Below are 24,302 nucleotides of genomic sequence, written 5' to 3'. Positions count from 1 at the left end.
ATCATTAATAATGATGAAAATTAGGAACTACAGTTTCTGTTACAGCATCATCTAAAAAATCCCTGAGACAGATCACTTGCTTATATAATGTGTTACGGTGGCTGCCTGATAGTTATAAAAGTTTAGATTGCCTGGTACCTCTACCAAGGATCTTACAATGTTTGTCCCTGGGCCTTTAAGTAGCTATACAGGTGAGGTACATCCTCATGGCACTTTCAAGTGTAGGCTTTCAAGCTAAAAATATCCTAGGTAAAATAAAACAGCCTTCCCACTCCAAAATAAAACCCCTTGGCTACAGTTCCACCACAAATGCCTGTGGTCTGTCACACGCTTAGTTGATTCTGTTGTCCTGGGAAGCTGTTGTCAGGAATCACTGTATTATCTTTAGGGATTTTAAGTTATGCCTCATTCATCTTATTTCCTCATTTTGTCCTTTTTATGATTAACGCATTTCTCTTCTCTTTGAAGACACTTCATTATTTTCTACACTAGTCATTCTTGTTGGGGGGAATAAAACTCAAGACTAAGAGGACATAGATTAGGCTAAAAATAATAAAATACAACAGTAATTGCTAGGAAAGTAATTAACATATACAGATGTTTCACTCTTCCATTTATGTGTTTTACAATTTCTCAGCTTCACTAAATCCATATATATTCAGACCAGTTCTAGAATGTTTACTTCCAAGAAAATAAAAAGATGCAAAAGAGCAGGAATATTCATTGTACAAACTATCAATATTCTCTTAAAGAAAAACAAAACCACGGTAGTCAGAAGATCTATAAAAATAAAAGTTACAGTAAGGACTTTTATTTGCTTCGGCACAGAATTCATTAATACATCCCATGTGAAGGAAAAATCTGAGATATATGAAGAATTCCCAAGGATGAGCTCTTTCTTAGAGAGCATAGGTAGTGTTCCTATCACTATTGTTTCTTTACATATTATTTCTTTACATATATTCTATTACTCTATTCACAGAAATATAGAGCTATTTCTTGGTGAAATTGTTCTTAAGATCATTATCCATTTATTAATATAATCAGTTCTATAGGTTAAACAGTAAAAAATTATTAATATAATGGTGCTCTTAATTATGCTTATTCCAACTAAACATAGCTAAATTGTAATAACATTACAATAGCATTTCAGGCATCCTAGAGAACAAACAACACACAAAGTAAGGTGAAAATATATAGTGAAATTAAATGCTGAGAAAAATATGGCAATCTAATAGGCAATATTCCAAGCACTTCGCATACCAGCTGCTTAGAATTTTGTGTATCACTCACAGATAAATATTGGGAGGAGAAAAATAAAGTAGCTTGACTGAAAAGTACCCAGTACTTGTTCCCAGCTGAGGGAACAGAGGTCAAGAGAACTGATGAAAGACCAAGAGACCTCAGCCGGTACAGTAAATGTAGTAGAATGACTCTTTTCCTTGTGTTTTTTTTATCAGTAATAAGATCCAACTCCAGGTAAATGTCAAGACAAAAGGTGATGGGAGAGGAAACTGTTACTATTGAGTGAGCATCTAAAATACCTAGAATGTAATATTGCCATGTTCTACTCTTTTTCTTCTAAGTGAAGGAACAAGTCATAGGGAAAATACATTCCTCTATACTCATAACATCAAAATCTACATCATATGAAAAGATTTTGAAGCCAAACCACTAAGAATGTAGGAAAAATATATAATAGTAATGTTGTAGTAATAATATTGTCTTTTTTTTCACATAAAGCACTGAACATTTTTTCTTTTCTTTTCTTTTTATTTTTTTTCTACAAGATGCAATTTCCTGTCAAAGGTTTCTGCACTATTTAACTGCATTAAACTTTGTGAAAGAGCATTCTTTGTTCTTTTTCTATTTCTTTTTTTTAATCTTTACATCTTCATTGAATTACCTTTTTTACTGGCAGCTAATATTTCCCCCAATGTCAAGTCTTGCTAGGAGGGCAGTCACAGCCTTTCATAACCAACGTGAATTATGCTTAATTAATGAAGGCAATAAACAGGATAGTAACTGTATATAAATGAAATCATCGCTGTTGTTTATTTTTAAAAGCCCCAAATAAAACACTGTAGAAGAGATCAGAAAATAACAATATCCCTGATTGAATAAAAGGTCTATTTCTATTTGCATTTTTTCTTATTTTGAACGGGTATGAGACTTTATAACAGAATTGTCCTTCCAAGGCTGGACTCTTAATAACTTATACAGTGAAGAACACGCCAGGAACATTGACATACTGGTACCGATAAGCTGAAGTAAACCAAATTAAAAAAAAATGGTAGAAATAATTATCTAGTTGTTTGCATTTTTACTTGTATTCAACAGTCGGGTCAGGCACCTTTTTCTCCATTTTGTGAAAGCAAATGCTTTGACCAAACCAATATTTCCTGCATCTCCAAATCACATATGATTTAATTATAAGTGTTTTCACCTGTGCTGTACATTGCACCTGCACAGGATAGACTGTGTGATCTTCCTCTGCCCTCCAGAGTTTCTATTAAATCTTCTGTAATTTATCTTCCTTGTATCTTAGTTGCCTAACTAAGCTTTTGAAATAAGTCTGATTGGCCTAACTGGCTATTTTTCTACATTCTCAAACATATTAGAATTCCTTATACTAATTTAGTAAAAGCTGGACATTTAAGCATAACTGCAGAGCTTATCTACCTATTGAAACTCCCTCCACAGAGATAAATATGGCAAGTGGAAATCAAATTTAAGGACTTATATTCTTTGGACTACTTGAGGTGTAGTTTAGAAAGATAATTGAAATTGAGCAGATGCATTCTTGTTCCAATTTTTCATAAATCCCGGACAACAGTGCAGTCAACATCACATTCACAAAGATCCTCAATATAGGCTTAACAAGCCAATTTACCCCATACATTACAGAAAAAATGCTTATCAGTGCCTTGTAATAACTGCAAGGTTATTAAGAAAGGTAGGAAAGGACCAAAATCTGTAAATGTACAAAGGTTAGTGGAGATCAAAGAAGGATCAAGTATTGCCTTTACTATAACCATGTTTAGAGACAAATTATTACATAGTAAGCTATGCACACAAAGGAAAAAAGGCATAAATAAAATGCCAAAGTGTATTTTATCTACACAATACTAATAAACAGTGTGTAGTACAGTACAGGGAAAACATGACATACAGAGTGCTAAAGTAACACACCTCTGAAAAGCACTAAATGTGCATCTTAACAAGTCACTACAAAAGAATCTAAGAGTATTTTATTTCCTTGAAATATTAGTATTCATCTTTTTATCTCCACTACAAACAAGATACCCTCCGAAATTTTGATAAAATTCAACTTTTTAGCAACTCTTCTGGAGACAAAACCAATAAATGCACTGAAATGCAAGAGTTTTTCATGTAAGGGGCCCACATTGAGAATGCACAATATTAGATCCTTTCCTGTTAAATTATAACATGATAAAGAAGTTGCTAAACGCTCAAAAGCTGTATAATATATTGAGTATGAATAGCATCGCAAAATAATGTTAACATAGAATCACAGAATCACTTGGTTGGAAAACACCTATGAGATCATCAAGTCCAAATGTACCTGTTAAATCATATCTCTAAGCACTTCATCCACCCGTCTTTCAGTAACTCCAGGGACAGTGACTCAACCAGCTCCCTGGGCAGCCTGTTGCAGTGCCTGATAAACTATTCTGTAAAGAAATTTTTCCTAATGCCTAACCTGAATCTCCCCTGGTGCAACTTGTGGCCGTTCCCACTCGTCCTATTCTCATGTGGGAGAATACGCCAAGACCCACCTCTCTACAACCTCCTTTCAGGTAGCTGTAGACGATGATGCTCTGTAACTCTCAATTTGTTGTGTAAATGAGCTGTAAAATCAGCAGTTGCCCTCTGAAGTTGTAGTTTAAATCAGTGGTAGTGGCCAAACATGCTGATGCTATCTACTGGACCCACTATATTTGCTACAGCTTAGACAAAATCACCTTCAATTTCCTGTGAAAAGAAATTGGTCTCATTCTCTATATCGTGGCTTTACAGTGTTTCTGCACCAATGGTAATGACATAATTTGATGATACAGGCAATATAGGTGATGTAAAACTTAGAAGTTGGAGAGGTACTATATGAATAATATGGGAGCCCATTTTAAAGCATTGAAGCCTTTTTCTTCTAAAATAACTGAAACCCAGCAGAGCAGTAGTGCTTATCTTTATTTGGGGTATTTTATGAGTCATCATATCTACTTGAAGAAAGACGTGCCTCTGTTATTTTATTCTGTTCTTAACAACATATTGAGACTAATTAGAGTAGGATCCTAAAGTGGAAGAAAACATCGTGAAATAGAGTTATCCTAGCAGTACAGAAAAAGTGAAATTAAAATTTATTCAAGACCTATGCTTGAGTAGTGAATGTACAGTATAAGATCATACTGATGTGCGTTAATTTAGTTCAGTGCAAATATAAAAGCTAAAGACTGCTGTTTTCACAAACACAGACTGTAAGTCTGTAAACTCACAAACAGACTGTAAGTGACAATAAAACCCATTTCTCTCCCAGAAAGTCTCAAGTACTTCTCAGAAGAAACAGTATTAGACAAGTGATATCAGATCCAAATATTTCTGCAAGAAAATATAAGGAAAGATATTGAGGCAAAGAGTCTATGCTGTAGCTGCAGATAAAGGCAGCTTATAAATACAATACTAGAAATTGCCTACTGGTCTATAAAAATGCAACAATTGTTATTGTGAATTAGACAGTCAGCATTATGTCTACTGGATCTACTGTAATACATACAGCCAGACTGTTATAAATCAAAATGCAAAGTTGCATTCATATGGAAAAACAGTTATGGAGGATATACTGAACTATTCAATTTTCACCAAGAAACAGCATCCTAACAAAAGACTAGCAAGGCTAGCTTGTAAGAGACTGGAATACTGTTATCTCTGCATTGCTCATTGAAGTTAACACCACAGTATGCAAACTAAGCCTTTAAGTTACTCAAGATCTGCAGAAGATTGGTTCTATCAGTTGACAATCACATTCACAGAGAGTAATTTCTGATCGGTTCAGTGAACATCTACACTCAGGAAAAATCCTGTTTATCCTGTTTATAGATACAAACTACGCTTTTCCAGGTAGACAACCGATACTATTATGATGTTACTCAAGGAGAACTTAAAACTCAGCTCAGATGTAAGTTGTATTTCATCTAGTATCGTGGGCAGAAATTCTGATGATTTAGACATAACAGCCTGCACTAAAATGGTAGGAGTAATTAGAATGTGTTAATGAAACAATGTTCCTCTGATTAATCTGTATGCCTTCTTACTGGTTATTGCCATCAATTGTTGTTGTAGCCACCAAAATCCCAGGAGCACAACAGTCAGTAGATATAGTTTGATCTTATATGAGTTAAAGATTGGTAAATATACAAACTGTGAAAAATTATCATGAATGTTTCTGCAGTTCTATTTGAAAAAAAACCTATTCTTTAGTCCACAGAGCAGTGGCAAAGGAGCAGTGGCAAACTGGTATAACACTCTCTGCTAAATTGAATGGCTTAAATTTCGAAAAATCGGCATGACGTGTCATAATGGGTTGCTGTCAGGACATATACCGTGATCACAGAATCACGGAATAACAGAATGGCTTCTGGTTGAAAAGACCTATAAGATCATCAAGTCCAAATCTTCTAAGTCTGCTACCAGACTGTGTTCCCAAGTACAGCATCTACTTCACTTTTAAGTGTCTCCAGGAATGGTGATTCAACCAACTCCCTGGGCAGCCTATTCCAATGCTTGACAACCCTTTAAGCAAATAAATCTCCCCTGGTGCATTTGAGGTCATTTCCCCTTGTCCTGTCACTAGCTACCAGGGAGATCAGACCAATCTCCACCTCACTACAACCTCCTTTTAGGTATTTGTAGAGAGCAATAAGGTCTCTCCGCTCAGTCTCCTTTTCTCCAGACTCCCAGCGCCCTCAGCCGCTCCTCATAAGGACTTTGCTCTAAATCCTCCACCAGGTTTGTTGCCCTTCTCTGGATATGTTCCAGCACATTGATGTCCTTCTTGTAGTGAGGGGACCAAAACTAAACACAGTATTCAAGGTGCGCCTTACCAGCACCAAGTACAGGGGAAGGATCACTTCCCTAGTCCTGCTGGCCACACTATTACTAATGCAGGTCAGGATGCCATGGCCTAGTTGGCCACCTGGGCACACTACTGGCTCGTTTTTAGCCAGCTATCAATCAACACCCCCAGGTCCTTCTCCTCCAGGCAGCTCTCCAGCCATTCTTCTCCAAGCGTTGCATGGGCTTGTTGTGACCCAAGTGGAGGACCTAGCACTTAGTCTTATTGAACCTCGCGCAACTGGCCTCAGCCCTTTGATCCAGCCCATGCAGGTCCCTCTAGAGCCTGCCTACCCTCAGGCAGATCAACACTTTCACTCAACTTAGTATCATCTGGAAATTTACTGAAGGTGCACTCAATTCCCTCGCCTATGCCATTGATAAAGATATTAAACAGAACTGGTCCCATTATGGAGCACTGGGGAACACCACTTATGACTGGCCGTCAGCTGGATTTAACTCCATTCACCACAACCCTTTGTGCCTGATCTTCCAGCCAGTGTTTTACCCCGTGAAGCATATGCCCACACAAGCCATGAACCACCAGCTTCTTTAGGAGAATGCTGTGGAGGACAGTGTCAAAGGCCTTACTAAATTCCAGGTGGACAAAGCCCACAGCCGTTCCCTCATCCACTAGGCTGGTCACCTGGTCATAGAAGATCAGGTTAGCCAGGCAGGACCTGCCCTTCCTGCACCCATGATAAATGGGCTGGTTTTTAAAAAAAACAATTCTCAACCTACCTCTATCAGTTTACTGTGCTTTAGAATCACTCAGAATGAATCACTTCATGTAACTTAGAAATTCTCTGACCCAGTTCTTCAGGAGAGCTGCAACAGATCTATCGCAGTTAGTACCCAATGTGGATATAAATGCATTTTATTCCACCTGTTAATCTTCATGTTTGTGTCAGTTACTCTCTTTGTTTATCTTGAAAGGTACCATCAGCCTCCCCACTCACCTTTTAGCCTCTGAGCACTTGCACATTTTGTAGTACTGAAAATGTTTCTGTTATCTTGATATAGAAAATCTTTACCTCTTTGTCTTCAGAAATGTCAATTTACTCTGAGCTTCACCCTTGCTATCAGTCTCTGGAGAGAGTCCTTTGAGAACTCCAGATCTTCAGTACTCCTTCAGTCCCTGAGTCCTCTATTAGATCTGCCAACAGAAGTATCATCTAATAATTTATTTTAAATTCTCACACAGTTTAACTTAATAGCTTACTTCAGCAATTTTATTTTATACAGGTAGACACTACTTGTCCCCTTAGTCCCATTCCAGGCAATGGAACAGATCCTTAAACACTATTAAAAAGTCGCTCCACAGTCTGGGGTGTAGTACTAGTTTACATGGGCTGAAAATCTAGTCAATACCACGTTTGCACAAAGTGTCCTTATGAATAAGTATGCATGATTTATTGTTGTTTTAACAGTTATGCATTTTTAATTACTCATTTATATTAAACCACAAAAAGCATTCAAGCTCACACATCCGGCTACATATTTTGCATCAGATTTCTTTATCTTTTTTTACCAGATTTTTGAAATTTGGTGAAGAATGAGTTCAAACATATGTTAGTGCAATAAAATATAAAGTTTTTTAATATTTTTCTGTTGAAAATTTGCGTGTTTTTTCCTACATAGCTGAGTGTGGCGAGTTAGTTTGGTAAAACAAAAGGTATTAAAATCACCTTTGCTTTTTGTGAAAACTATTTCAAATGGGTCACAGAACAGTAACACGCCATTCACATCATGTAAATGCTTACATGAAGTAAGGGTCACAGTTGCTGATTACACCTGTGGAATTAACCCTCAGTATTATTTCACGTACAATTTATGTGTCAAATAATTCTAGGTATAATAAAACCAGCCGTGGGCAAAAAAGGAAATAAAATTTATCATAGAGTCATTGAATGGTTTGGGTTGAAAGGGACCTTAAGGATCATCTAATTCCACTCCCCTGAGATGGGCAGGGACACCTCCCACTGGCTCAGGCTGCCCAAGGCCCCATCCAACCTGGCTTTGAACACCTCCAGGGATGGGGCAGCCACAGCTTCCCTGGGCAACCTGTGCCAGAACCTCACCGTCCTCACAGTGAAGAAACTCCTCCTTATGTCTTGTCTAAATCTTCCCCTCTCCAATTTATAGCCACTCTCCCTAGTCCTATCACTACACGCCTCTGTAAAAAGTCTTTCCCCAGCTTTCTGTAGCCCCTTCAGGCACCGAATTTCATAGGATTTCTAGTCCCATTTACAGCCCTTAATATGCCTTCAACAAACAACACCAAAGTTAAAATATCCTGTTCGAAAGATTCCAAACTTTACAAATTATAATATACCCTAAGAATGGATGGAGAGAAATAAAAGTGTCTTCATTTTCCAGAGGGTCTTCGAATAAGGAACCTTTTCAGTGAAAATACATAGGGGAACTATGCTAAGATGAAAGTAGACAAGCTAAAACAAACAAACAAAACCCAGCTTTTCCCTGCCTGAAGAAAATTCTGTCCTGATTCTAAGTCTGGTCGTTGCTTTAACCCTGATGTGAACATACACTAATGGAGTACCTGAAACATTTTTATAACCATTAGAGCAACAAGTTAATAGGTTTGTGTCTGGTGTCCAGAAGACACCAAACACACCAAGGAAAAGATCATGCCTTCTATTCCCACATTTAATATCATCACCAGTAGAAAGCATCACTTCAGTGAAGTAAAATGTTCATTTACCTAGAGGCTGAAGCATCGCCATTTAGGGAATATGTTCTTCCCAAGATCAGACTGCCTGAAGGAATTACGGAAAAGTTCGTATTTGTGCTCTGCTCTATCAAGATTAATTCCTGGTAGGCTGGAAGGAAAAGGACAATCAGAATGACTTTCTTTAAAACATATTACATACATCTTAAACTCAAAATCACCAATGTTTAATGAATTATCTCAAAGAGATTCCTCCTTCTTTACAAATTAGTATATAAAAGTTTTTCATTTGCAACACATTTTCTGTCCTCTAGCTCACATCAATAGACTACAGTCAGAAAAAACATGAAGGATGCAATGAATACTCTTATAGGATATAAAAAATGCTTAGATCATCTGTAGTGAAGTACTAATATGTGAGCCCAGTGAGGGCAACAAAACCTGTTCACAGTTACTTAAATTTAAATATGAGCTTATCTTTTAAAGATGCTTAGTTTGAACAGACCTGAAGTGAAGAACTCTATGAAATAAATTAAACTTCTGACAAACAGCTGGCAGAAAGATCGTCATCCTGTGGTTCAACTCTCTGCATTAACTCCCTACAGAAATCAGAATTATACCAATGGGCCTGTTGAATGTCTTTCTGAATCTTTAACTCAATTGGCAATGGAACAACTACTTTCATGTATAAATCTCTCCATTCTACATTCCAGGTCACATTTTTTTTTCCTTTGAAGTTTCCTTCATGATTATTCCAGTAGATTTTCCATTTTAAGTTTCTAAAAAATGGAGCGAATATACAGACAGAAAAAGAAGTAAAATCGATAAAATATGTTCATTTACCATTTCAATAACATAGATTTTCTGCAGTGGGATTTTCAAGTAGTTAAGTGTATGTGTGTATATATATATTTGTTATTTCTATAGCAATAAAAATTGTCAGGTATTCCATGGATAGTTCTATTACTAACCAGCGGAATTCTTAACTATACATCAAAACACTCTCTGCTGACTGAAAAAATTGGAAAGGGTTAGGAGAAGCTCATACCACTATGAAATACCTCAGTAGTTTGAAGGTGCATCGCTGCCAGGGTGATGGCATACTTGTAGAAAAGCATCAGGAAGAGAACGTAGCCAGACAGCAAGATGTCAGTTTGACCTAAATTTCTGCTTATAACATTGGGTAAGCTCATGTACTTGTTCATGAGGTAAGAAGAACCACATTATACAGAATATTGTTCAGTATTTTCTGTAGCTGCTTCTGTAAGTACAGCTGTTCTTACTCATAAAATTCCTTAGAATTCCCAAGCAAACTATTTGTCTCCCAAAGTAGGTACACTAGTCCAGGCACTGTGGGTCTCCACAAATTCCTAGTATAGCAGTGAAGCTCTGAGAATTCAATGTGGATCATTTCGTAATGGTTTTCAACACTCCTCTCTTGCTAATAGATCTTTACTAGTGTTTATTAAGGCCAGTTACAGACATAATAATAATTGTTCTTTTAAGAGCAAAGAAACTTAACCAAAGTTTGTCCTCCATCCAAAACACAACAGCATTTGTGTTCTGTGCAAAAGAAGTTAATGTGTTTTTTATGAGATGACCATCTTCAGTTCAAACCACAGTGCCGTTGTACTCACATGTGCTTTTTCATCTCTGCCTGTCCTCCTTGTCTGCTGCTACACAGAAAGCAAAGGGGAAGCTACAGCCCCTGGGTTCCAGACATACAGAAACAACATGAGTCTGGTACATTTACCCTTGTTTCTAGCAGATTAAGCAAACACAGTGGGAAAAATATGAATATGCAGTTCACGTTTATGCTGATTTTAACCTGTATTCATGGCACGTGAGTATATGTTTAACCTAACAGTGTGATACAGTTGCCTTCCTATTTAAATAGTTAATGAAGATGAGGTACCCTACAAATCCAATTTTAATTTTATTCATTAGGTGGGTTCTATTCTACATTTCCTCTTTCCAATTCAACTGTTATAAACCAAAACAAATATGTGAGAAATGGAAAAATAAATTAGTTTTTTTATTATGCATATACACATCTGGAACTCTTACTACCTCTGAGATGGGAAGGCTATATTACTGACAGATATTTTTCTTTTCTTTTTTTACATGAAATGATCCTGTGCATGCAGATGACTAATAGCACAGAGGCAAAAATATCAATTTCTTTTGTCGCATTCACCAATAGGATCAGAAGTTTTGTAAACAATCCACCTTTATCTGAATGTTCTAGAAGAATTTCACATGACAGGGTTTCGCGATAAGGACAAAAAACAAAGTGTTTTTTTACCCCTTTTATTTCTTGACACTTAAATGACACAAGAAAGACAGAAAATTACATATTTCTAGAAGGAAATAATGGTAACTTCAGCTGCTTTGAAGGACTACTTAAAAATACTATGTATTTGCATAATAAATTGTGTTATTCAAAGCTGAGCTTCAAACTTTAGCAGCTGATGTACATGCCCCCTAATAATACTTGTAATGAAGTTAGAAGGCTTATATTGTGAGTAAAGCTACTGAGAAAGTATCATGCCTGGAAGCGTCCAAGCCAGAACTCTTAGATTTGGTTTCAGTGGATGGACACCCAGAACCACATGCTATTTTTTACTATACCTTGTGACTTAGATCCAATGCCAGGACTCGCTTCTTTATTTGTCACTAACATCATTTCCATTTACAGGGTCAATGCTCCATTTTTAGTGTAGTAAGCATGAAAACCCCGACAGAGGTGCTGTTGATTGGGATTGCACGATAGCTGGTGATATTTAACATTTTAAACATGTTTCCAGTCTCACGGGCATCCCTACAGAAATGGAAATGTAAGGGAAACCACAAGAAATAAAGGGAAAAATTTTATTTATTTTCATGACAGCCAATTCTGTTTTCATTACTACTGAATTGGATTTTGAAATGTAAAACAAAATATCAGGCTGGGCAATCTTAAACTCTAATCTCACTCACCATTTTGTTCTTTTCTAGATATAAAGCTGGAAAACTTCTGTATATGAGCAAACCCAGATAACAAAGAAAAGTCAGACTTTCCTAACTGCTACAGTGATGCATGCAGAGAAGAAACACATTTGTATTTTGGATAAAGAAATTATAATGTCTGGTCATTTCTTTAAAGTCTTGCTGCCTGTAACTCACCTGCAACGTCAAGCCTTTTTAGTGCTTCCATGCGTTAATAAGCAGGGTTATGTTCAAAGGAACACACAGAAGGTAAAGAAGTAAATGAAAATTATATTTCAAGTGTGGGGGTTTTTTCATGAATGAAAGAGCGTTGAAAATCTACCTCAATTTTAACTTGATAATCTGAGAATATCTGGAGATAAAAGATTTTCAGTTGAAACCTGGAGTTTTCATTTACAGCAATTAAAATAACAACATTGACTATGTTATCTAATCAGTGTCCTTTTAATAAAGTGACTTTAAGTGTATACATGTATGTAGACTATGCATGCACTATTTAAATCTTGTTTAACCTAAACAATTACGTGATTCGATGTTCAAATTCAAAATCAACATAAACTGTGTTAGCTCACCACTATCGTCACTTATAGCGTATCTGGCATTTTAGACACATTAAGTACATTTGAAATTGCATTAATTAACATTCTCCACTGCTTGAAAGTCTTAACAGGATTTGAATTATATCATCTTGCTATTCTGAACTTTGTCTGATATAATTTAAAAATGACATATGATCATAAGGAAAAAAAGATGTTTAATGTTAATTGTCAGATCACCATTTTTTCAGCTGATATGAAAATACTTCTAGTGGCAAGGCCAAAAGGGAGTTGTATAGTTAGAAACAAAACCAGTATCATTCGTTAAAGGATTCAGAATGCTATCCCACTCATTTTCAACTGCTTCATGCTTAATCCATTCAGCAGATAATGGTATTTAGTAATATTGATATTGGCATTTTACAGCCAGCTCTATCATGAGATTGACTTTTCCTCAGTTCTATTATTTGAAAACAATTCAAATAGAGTAGATTAATGAGAATCACTATTGAGTATATTCAAGCTCTAAAAAGTCAGATTCTGTTGTGTTTACGCGTTTCAAGTAATACTTCATACATACTTTCATTGATTCCTTCACTGCCTTTGTAGATGAAAGCAGCAAAGGCAGAACAAATAGGCCATAACCTCGTCACATTCCACTCTACTTTCAAAAATATAGAGTAATTCAACAGATTTACAACAATTTTACTAATTATTTGGGCTATTTTTCATCTGCATTTCAAGCTTAAATAGCAAAGGCCAGTCATTAAGAAATAGCTGTAAAAAAAGGATGCCTTACTGCCTTACTACTGGGGTAAACATCTTCAATGAACAACATCTGGCTGATTTTTATGCAGCATAATGATATTGTTCTGTATTCGCTGATTGTATTTGTGATTAGTGTACAAGAGAGAGTGTAAAGGTTATTTTAAATGGAATTATGCCACTCTATAATTACATATTTATAGCTATTTTATATTCTTTATAATACATTGCTATATATTTATTTTATACATTACACTTAATTATACTGCTTTTATCTAAAAATTAAACCTCTACCTCAGCTTTATACCCATTAGAATTCATATTGTGATTTTACCAAGAGATTTTAATTCCCACAGGATAATTCAGACACAGATATGCACTGGCAATGAAAATATTCCATTGATCTTTCGTAATTTTAGAAGGAGCTATATATAGCTCATACTATTGTAGGCATATGTTGTGCCTCCAGGAGGATCTGATTAGATGAGATATTTGGAACAATTCCATGAAACAACAAATTGAGATAATGAGTGCATTGAGTAACTAAAGCCTTGCAGACATTTATGGACATGCTTAATTTCATACACATTGCTAATCTCATTTAAATCAGAGTATGCCTTTGTGTAGAAAACACAGAGTTAGATGCTGAACTAGATACTTATATTGCATATCAGCAGAGTATCTGTGCACTCCAGAGTCCTTACAGGTTTTACCTCTTTACCAGCCCTTTGAGATGGAGAGTAATGCACTCATTTTAAACACAACATACTATGTTGATGTCTCTGGCTGAACCAGATAATGAGCTCAGATCTCACAAGTCCCATTAAACTACTATATGTTCTAGATTATCCTTGCTAAATTAGAGTTCACAAAATATTCCCAAATCATACACAAAGGGACATTACTTTGTAGTTTTAGCAAACTTTTCTAAAACATTGCTAATGATTTTCTCCTTTTTTGCTACCTTGAAATGATTGCAGTAACTGTCCACTATAAATTCATACCTTAAATTATCTGCTTATAAACAATCTGCAAGAAGCTACTCCTTGTCTTCTCTCTCAGATGAAGGCTGCCTGAAATGGGATAAATGAATAGGACAGATAGACAGGAAAGTATCGCCATGGATGTTCCCCAGGTGAAAGCATTCTCATTTTTTTCTATAAATGATCAAGTACAGTTGCAGATGAATGACCGTTTACAACTATGTTTCTGTGTCAATAATTTCTATGTCAGTATTTTGTGTGTCAACACAGAAATATATCTGGAAGAAAACAAATAAACCCTCTCACTTAATATAAACAATTACATTTTGAAAAGACAAGTTTCAGAGGAGACATAAAACATTATGTTTTTATTACATCAGTGGAAACTCAGCAACTGTGATTTAGAAAAGTTTATGCAGAAAGCAATTTTTTTTCAGTCTGGTTTGCAAAAAATTGTGCCCATGAATTATCTGGCACTGGGAGAGAAGGTATGCCTGAGTAAATTATCTACTACATTTGGTCTATGATAGTATGTCCAAAGTTCCTAATTCTTGAGTTTTGTTCTGTTTTTTTTAGAATATTTTTATATGTAGCTAAGACAAAAAAAAAAAAAAAAATGGTTGATGCCTACTATTTTTAATATATTTCCAGATGAAACCATGGCTCTCAAGAAGAAATAAATTCTTTTGGCTTAGCAGTTAGTGCATTAATGGGTGTCTTGAGAAGAGAACATCTCTACTTTTATGTAATGTTAATCTCAGTAAGTGTTTATTGTTTATTAACTGTGAAGAACAAGAACGTACCTCATAAGGGCCGCTTGAAGATGGTTTCAATCATAATGAAAAAGGAACATTCAATAGAAAGAAAAGGCGGAGAATTGAAAATAACTAGTTCTGTTCCGTTTGTTGCAAAGGTCAAGACTTTAATAAAAACCAACATGAAACTGTATATTTTTGTCAATATCCATGAATGAGATAATGAGGTTGCAGGAAATCATTAGGATTCATATTTTAAGGTTTAAATTCTCAGTCAATTTAATCTGTTGAAGATTCAATGCGACCTAATGTGGGTCATGTTATTCCCCATCTGTCTGCAGAAGAAAACTCACTTTCCTTTGAAGCACCTAGTCCTAGCTACTACCAACAAGCAGGAAACTGTTGGAATATCTTTTATTGATATGTTATATAATATTTTATACAGATTATTTTTAGGATTTTAGTAACTCTACAAGCCAGATTAAAAACTTCAGTTAGAAGGATATGTGTTTTCCCAAAGTTATTAAACAAGATTTTATAATATTTTGTTATCTCTCTTGAAATTTGCATGTTGAAGCTGAAGAAAAAAAATGGAATATACAGCAAATACATTTAAACAAAAAAGCGTAGTTGTTCTAGAAAAATATTTTCTTATAAGGAAATGGCATTATCATTCACACTGACATAGGAATTAGAATTGGCTGTCTGGTTTTACAGTGCATTGCCATTTAAGGCTACACATAAATATATTTATATCATTAAGTCCTTCCCTTTAGATTTCAGAATAGGAAAATGTTAGAGATAAAATACTAAATTTTAAAATGTATTCTCTCCCTTGTGATCTGGTGTTCCGAAAGTCTTTTTCAAAGCTCTAAATTCTTCTTAAAAAATGGGTGAAAAAAGTTGTTTCAGCCATTGATCAACTGAACTGGAAGAAATACAAGTGACAGTTGCCTTGGGTTAACCAGCAGAACTGATGTACATCCACCAATAGAAAAAGAAATATGAAATTTCTGAAATCTGAAACAATTATCTCAAAAGCTTTGCAAACCTTTCCAGTGTTCTTGGAAACAGTGATAAGGATTACGACTTGCTTAAACTTTTCCTAATTTACCCCAGTAAGCAAGAGAACGAGCGATCTTTGCATACACAACCTCACCAAAGACTGATTTTAAAAATAATGGTGTTTAAGGCAGTCAATGATTTCCATTAACTGTACTACTGCAAATATCTTAAGTTTGCAATGGTAAAGATAATGATGAAATATCTAATAAACTAGATCTGCCGAGAATCTCTTAAAATGAAAACATGGTGTAGACTTTAGACAAGATGGCATATTTATTTTAATCAGTATCTGCCACAGACTGTAACTTTTCAAAGTATTACAATTTCTTTGCCTGCAACAGAAATCTGCAATACAGAAGGACACAAGGGCAATTCAGCTACTGGATTGGAGATCAGTTTCGGTGTCTTTGCAAGAAGCAATCAAATAATTGTGCAGATGTCACCTTCACCAATGTAAGTGTACTGAATTCAGTACTAAACTGTAAGTTGCTGTTCATCTTGCAGAAAACATATCGTACCACAGCTGCTTGGTTCAGAGAGGCTCTGTTAGCCTCCAAGTCTTTCCCAAAAAATATTAACTCGGATATGATACATAATTAAAGAGAACAGGTAAACCCAGGAACTGCTGTTATCAATGCATTCAGGATTTTGATTCAGGTAATACAATGTTTTTATTGAAGGTCCAGAGCCACTTTCTAACAGAACAGCAAGGCATCTTCACTCAGAGATATTCACTACAAAGTGCTGCTCTACCAAACTGAAGCAGCGTTTTTGTATCGTTGGCAGCTAGAATCTGGAAGAACACTTCTGTGAAAATGTTATCTGAACCTGGACTTGTCTTCACCATGAGAAAGAATGATTTAAGGGGACAACAGGAAATTCAGTTACTACAGGAGTCGCTTTCCTACTGTGCTACCTCAGCTTCCTTAGAGTGTAATACAAATTACATCACAGTTTGACAACTACACAGACTGTCATGTGTAAACATAACTTGTGTCACAACTTACATCATCACTAAATGACATGATCTATGATAGTGGGAAATCCAGAAGGATGCCCAGGCTAAAAGAATAGGCTCAACATAACTGTTTGTTTATTTCTTGGATCTGGGTCTAGGTTGCCTGTACTTCTCTTAATTCTGGTACCCACTGTTTCCTATTAATTAAGGATATCCAAAAGTCTAATAAGATACAAAGCCACAGGAGCCTATGGGAAATTTCAGTCACTTAAAAATGGCACAAATTAATACGAATAGTAAGGCAGTGAACAGGTAGTGCTACAGGAATTACACGTGTTCCATATCACGGAATTCATCATAGAACTTAAAATGCATCAAACTTCATGCTGCATATTGACTCTAAGCCAAAGTCACAGATTTTGCAGGTTACATAAGGAATTTGTTTAATAAATTTTATAGGTTACAAAATAGCATCTCCATTCAATGGGACTTTTTTCTTGAAGAGGTTTACATTGCACCCATGACGGTGTAAAAACTGTCTCTCTAACCAACATTTGGGTTCATGTTATTTTTAATCTCTTTCACATGAGAAGATGGCAGAGCTGAGGAAAGCAATTGCAGCTGAACAAATATAATAAATGCAATGCAGGAAGCATTTCCACTTCAATTACAAAATTTCAGCCTAATATTCTGACACTTAAGTCATACAAATTAAAGGCCAGTGGCTATTCAACTAGGCTACGCAATCCATGAAGACTATATGCCCATGTATTCTTTTCCAAAAGAGATACACAAATTAACATTTTGTGTCATCTGGGTAGCCTTTTGGTAATGTATATCAGTCAGTCTTTAATCCTATGAAAGGTATTTCTAGGAATTTCATCATCCCTAAATGGCATTTCTTAAGTTGCTGAGTATTGAAATAATCAGTCATATTCTCATTGCCATTGATACAAAACTGCCTGAATTTCATTAATTCTCTGTGATGTTTCTGATGCAGATTTCATCAAAATAATAGTGGATGATAATTTCAAAAGGATGTGTAGTTGCTTTAAGACTGGTGATAAAAATGTGTTATTCAGAATTTTACAGAAAAGATGGTCCTGTGACTTCTTGCACATTTTCCATTATTTGGCATCTGGAAATTTTTATAAAGTGATGCTAAATCTATGGGATTTAGTTTGGTGTTGTTGGTTTGATGTTTGTTTTGGTTTGGTTCATTTTTTTCTGATGTTGACTGGTAATTTTTCCTTCCAAACTAGTAGAAGTCTCATTATATCCCAATAAATCTAACGCTATAAACTAGATTTGAAGTTGTCCTTTAATTTTTGATTTTTATTTGCTTTTCACAGCACTGTAGCAATTTTCCAATAACATAAAATAATTCCCATCATCTTAGTTCCCAAACTAATCATGCTATAAGTAGCATCATTACTTCTAGCATGATACATTTTTTTCTCCTCTGCCTCTTTTTTCTCAGATTGTTATGAGACCTAAAAACCACTTCAGGGTTTGTTTTTTTTTCATTTGAGAGCAACAAGCACTCTGGAGTACAGCTGGGTTGTCTAAATATAATCACAGAAATATCACAACAATATTTTCATGTTCTAGTTATTAATTACGTCCATGATACTTGTCAAAAATCTTCAGATTATTTCTCTGAAAACCACTCCGGATTTTTACCTTAAAATCAATAATATATTTCTTTTACATCTATTTCATATAAAGAACGTGATAAATGTTTCTTTAATTAGTTGTTCTTTGAGATCTGTATCATGTGTTTCCTTAGGAAGAGATACTACTATTGTATGCCAGAGAATTCCCACTGGCATCAATGAGATGGACCTGTGGACTTATGGCAGAATAAGACTCTTTCATAAAGATTGTTGATTTGGGAATAGGCTGGTCTTAGCTTTTAGTATTCTTGGCCTGCAGAGATATCTTCTTATTAATCAGTCATGTCAGCCTATTGGAGCTTTTAAGATTTGACTTCTTTGACAACTGGAATTCCCAAGAGAAACATAGAGAGAAAATCATATAAAACTCCCACTTGGTTACCCATTTATTCAAGTGAACTTCAGGTTTCATGTAAGCTTCACTGTTAAAAGCTGCATTCTTTATCATTCTATGTTTTGGGGAAGAAACAGAAAAAGAAACATTGGTTGCTTCCTTGGTTCACAGATCCCAAGGTTACATTCTTCCAGGTAACAATCGTGTGGAAGTAATACAGAGTTCTCCTTATTTTCAGTTTTATACCATAGTTTAAAATGCTTGTGATTCCCTGAACAAAATAAGCCTTCCAGTCCATAAATTGCTGAGTATGCATATGAAAAGCATGTCTCTGAAGGTGTGGAACCGAAATTGATTGTTAGTTGTAGGGAAGATTAAAAGTATTTTCCTTGGATACAAGGCTGTCCCTTTTGTCTCCACAAACAACATAGTCAAACTAGTTTGTTAGATAATAGTGAGTGAAAAAAAGTAAAATAGTTTAAAAAAAAATAAAATATTTTGCAGCTGAAGAGGTGAAATTTCACAAATTTCATTCTCAGCTTGAGTATAAAATGCAGAGTTGAAGATAAAAATGCAAAGAAGAGGTTAGCACTCAGCTATCACTTATTGGGTTTTTGGTATCACAACATCTCTCATTACCAGTCCCGACCGTTCCACCTGCTGTCAGATCTCAGTTCTAAAGTGTCATGAATTTTAAATTCTCTATTGCTCCCAGGAGGTAACTTTCATAGAACAATAGTTTTTACAAAACTTTCCCTTATCAAATCTTATGTTTACTGTATTCCTCAAAAGCTACAAAAATTACTGTTTCCTCTGTCTCATTCTTAATGGGGAAAAAGGTTTTGCCAGATTAGTCCTTACTTTTATGCAGACAGAAAAAGAACAGGCACATAGCAAGCGAAAATAGAATTCATCACTTTATCAGTCACAATTTCTATCCCTGATTCTCCAAGATTGCAGAGTATAAATTGAAGAACAGGAAGAAAATTAGAATTGTAGTGAAAAGGGCTAAGAGTTTGCCATTCCCTCTCGTATTCTGCTCCCCATGAAAGCCAAGATGCACAACAGAAAGAATTAATCTGTGAGTTTCCTCTGCTCTGTCTTATATCCTTGAGCAACAACTGCAAGCCCAAAACAGCAGTGAAAGGTACTGATTTATCTTATTAGCAACATTAATTCAAGTAAAAGAAAGTAAGAATCAAAATAAATATATTAATCTCTCTTGAAAATACATGAGTATAGGTCTCTCTCCAGATATGTGTGCACATAGAGGCAGACTTGCACACAGAAAGACGGACACAGTTAGGCATACAAGTTTAAGAGATTTAAAGACTTGATTTGGCAATAAATGTGTGTCATTGGGTCCCAAATCCTTCATTGCATTTAAGTAGCAGTATAACCTCCTCTGCATGTTCTTATGTTTCAAATGTTTTAAAAATTATGATCAATTAAACAGACAATGCATTGTCTTGGCTTCTAATGTGTTCCTACATTTCCAGCTGAGAGATTAAAAAATAAAACTGAAGATTACGTAATTCTGAATCAGTCTTGTCCTTTAATGTGCAATCCTCATAAAGATTTATGGGGCATTCTCAGATAATTTTGTTTTCTGATAGTTTGCTGAACTCTAGGCTTCTTAGTCAAATACTATTATAATAGGTACATGTTCAACCCCACCAATTAACACAATTAGTATCATTTTATAACATGTCCAAATTATTTAACCACTACAAATTTGTGAAAAATTCCTCAGGAAATACTACAAAGATAGCATTGTGCATTATTCGCTGCTTTTGAAAGCAGAAAACAGAAACTTTATTTTAAGATAAGAGCAAGTTACTTAGACAAATGGCCTTTTTTAATATGACTTTTTAACTTCAACTGAATCCTAATCTTAGAATTCTTTCAACCACTGTACTATAAGCATTAGGAATTTTTCTATTGTTTACCGGTCGTTTCAAGAAGTAGGATTAACTGAAAATACACTCCCCTCTCAAAAAGCTGATTTTTTACCTCCAGCAACAAAAAACTCCACATACTAACTGTAGTGCTTAACTGCACTACATGGCATCTCTAATCAAGCCAGAATACATGGATGTTTCGCCATTCCTTTTATTATGTGATCCAAATGTCACTCTGATCTATTTTAAACTTGCAGCACATTAAATATTTGTGTCTATTTTAGATAGTAAGTAGGGCAAGTTATTTTCTGAAGAAATAGTATTTACTGTGCATGTGGGTGGTTGTTTTTATTCCTTGATGTATTCTACAGTTCAGAGTTGTTGGGTTTTCCAGCCCTGTGGAATAAAGCATAAGGACTTGCATCTCTTTAGAACTGACAGCAACTGTCAAGTGCAGTGATCCTTAGCTGACAGTGACAGCTGACAAAGGTCATTCAATACTTGAAGATGAATAAAAGGTTCTAAAATATGGACATGGAAACAACTTTAAAGGAATGAAACACATTTGAAGATATGACATCCCGTTTAGCAAAAATTACCCTTAAAATGGCAATCTGATGGGTAATACCCAAAGTAATTTCCTAACAGAAAAAAGATTACATAAAATATAAGACAAGAACAGAAGTAAGCTGGTATCTAAAGCTAAGGGAAAGTTGTTTTCACACATGATGCTATTTGAATTTATTCAGTCTCTACAGATTGTTGCCAGCACAAAATATAATAATAATAATAATAATAATAATAATAATAATAAAACAGCAAAAGCCACCCAAAACGTTACCAATGCAAGACCAGTTGTTTCAGTTATTTTTCCCAGTATTTCTGCATATTCACCAGAATAACTGGCCAAGCATAATTTCCCTGAGGGACTCAGTTATGCTTGACAAATTAGAAAAGACATGATTTTGTATATATACGTTTGAAGCACCAAGCCACTCTCATATTTAAATTTACATTCTTGCTTGCTAGATTCCAAGATATATTTGCTTTTCAAATGTGGAATAAGATTAATCTTACTAGAACCCCAAAAAAACCCTATAACCAACACTTCCCTCACCTTAACAATTGTAAGACATATAAAGTGAATTGGAACAAATACAAAGAGACCCTCTTAAAGCAAAGCGTGTCATGACAAAACTGATAAATGTAAAGACTATCAGAAAAATTAATTTTCTTCAATGTACTGTTTTATCTTACTACTCTATCTGCTGAAAGATAAAACGAACGCCACAGTTACACCTCAAGGAAATGTCTGCATAGTTTTTACATGGACAATGCAAGCTGCCTGGCACAGTATTCTTAAACAGCCAATGTACTCTCCGGATTCTACTGAACTATTATCCCAAAGATAAGAAAATACTCATTCTAATGAAAAAAGCAAATAACACAGCGGTTTTATGCTGAAAACACTCTTAATATTCCACTTTCTCACAAATCACCTAAAGACTGTTTAAAAAGAATTAATAAGGCACAATTATGCTTGAATTATAGTTAAAGGTGGATCAAAGAATGTTCAATTTCAAAAATGAAACTATCTCCTATAATGTACTGTAATATTACATACTGTAAATACCTTAGATAAGGCTATAGCTCAAAAGTAAAATCCCAGTAAAATATATGGATATTTTCAGATTTCAGACCTCTAGGCAAGGATAGATATGTTTTGACTAAGGTCAACTTACCTTTTATTCTTTCCCAAATAAAGAGTCTGAACGAAGTTCAATTTACTATTACAAACCATATTTTCCAGAGCTTTCAGCTTTTTCCTGAATCCCTTTTAATATTTTGCTCTCATTTTTGATGTCTGGAGCTAGAATGGAATTCCGATAACACTGCAGGGATAATACAGGTGAAGTATTGCCTCCCCACTTCTAAAGGCTGTTCCTTTAATCATTTAAGGATTACAGCTGCTGGTTTTAATATAAGTCTAGAAAATATGTTCTGATAGCTCCTGACAGTTTCATTCCAATTTTCATTTCCATGAATGCAGGGCATCCAAAACCAAATTATGCATCACAAAGAATGCATTATGACTTTTTTTTCTTGGTGTTACAGATACCTGTAAAAAGCATTGGATTCTAATGCATTCACTACTTGAATGAGATTTCCTAGCACGTACTAGCAAGATAAATAGTCTTGTGCTGCTTATGGCTCATAACAAGAGGGAAAATGAAATAGATTCAAGGCCAGAAAAGCTGTTTCCAGAAAGGACCGATGACAATCATACATCCTGACTGGTCTTTCCATCTCCAAAATGAATAAACCGAAGAATTCTGGAAGAACCAGTTCAGTCTTGAGAATTTCAAGAGACAAGTCCACTGCCTTTGTGCTAAATTAAGTCTTACTTCATCAATCTTACTGCCTAAAATTATGTCTTGGACCAAGGCTTGATTTACCTGACCTTAACTATCATCATATGGTTCTCATCCACTACTTACAGCATGATCAGAAACTTCCTTCAGGTTTCCCTTTTCCATGAAGATCATTCCTGTACCATAACCAAAGTATAGAGAAATTTTCTAAAGCAGTAAAGTTTCTCTAGAAAAGGCCTGCAGGCTTTGTCTGAATTCTTGAGTTTGACCAGTGCCCACGGGATTAAAGGCAAAATGCCTACAAACCAAGCACGGATTTTTTCAACATGAATGAGGGTTCTGATCTATTCAGAAGAAAACTATTTAGCATTAATCTATCTCAAGCTGGTGTCAGGAAACCTCTGAGACACCTTGCTACGAAGCTAAGGTTCAGGTTTATCAACTGACAGAGTAAATTCACTTGGTGAATTTCCACATAAATTATTCTTGGTTTGCAGGCTCCGCAGACCAGGGAAAACCTCAAGAGGCTTCAAGTAGAGGGAACATGGAGAACCATTCCCTGTTTGTCATAATGATTAAGAGCTGATAACAATGCTATTGGCTTTCTATCCTTTTACTATAAAACCAAAAAGATAGAATTCCTGGATTTTCAATATCAATTATAATTCCAGCTTTGGGATTTCAGGCAGTCAACAGCAACAATAACAATGAGAGCTTCAGTTTCTTTTCTTTGTTCCAGAGGCATTGAGAGAATATTTATTTAAGAAATAGCACAGATTTGGTTTCCATAACTACATTTTCTGCATGGTAGTAAATATGAAAACAAATAAATGAATCCTGCAAGTCCTAGAATTCTCAACCAGCCAGCTCGACCCTCAGACAGTTTTTTAATTAACAGTTAAAGAATAGACTGATGTTTTACATGTCATGCATTAGAACATTTTTTTTAAAGCTTTAGATATGGCTTTTCTGAATTTATTCCTTTATTTTTCTCATAGCTATCAGACATAACAGTTCAATATATATCCCTATCTACATCATGCTCGGTGTTTCAAAATATCTTACAATACATAATGAAAACCACGATTTCTTACATTTCTTCTGTTCCTTGTATACCACCTTAAGGACCATAATCTTATTATTCTTTT

The sequence above is a fragment of the Cuculus canorus genome, chromosome 5 (genome assembly GCF_017976375.1).
Source record: "Cuculus canorus isolate bCucCan1 chromosome 5, bCucCan1.pri, whole genome shotgun sequence".
NCBI classification, from domain to species: Eukaryota; Metazoa; Chordata; class Aves; order Cuculiformes; family Cuculidae; genus Cuculus; species Cuculus canorus.
Note: the sequence above shows the minus strand (reverse complement) of the source record.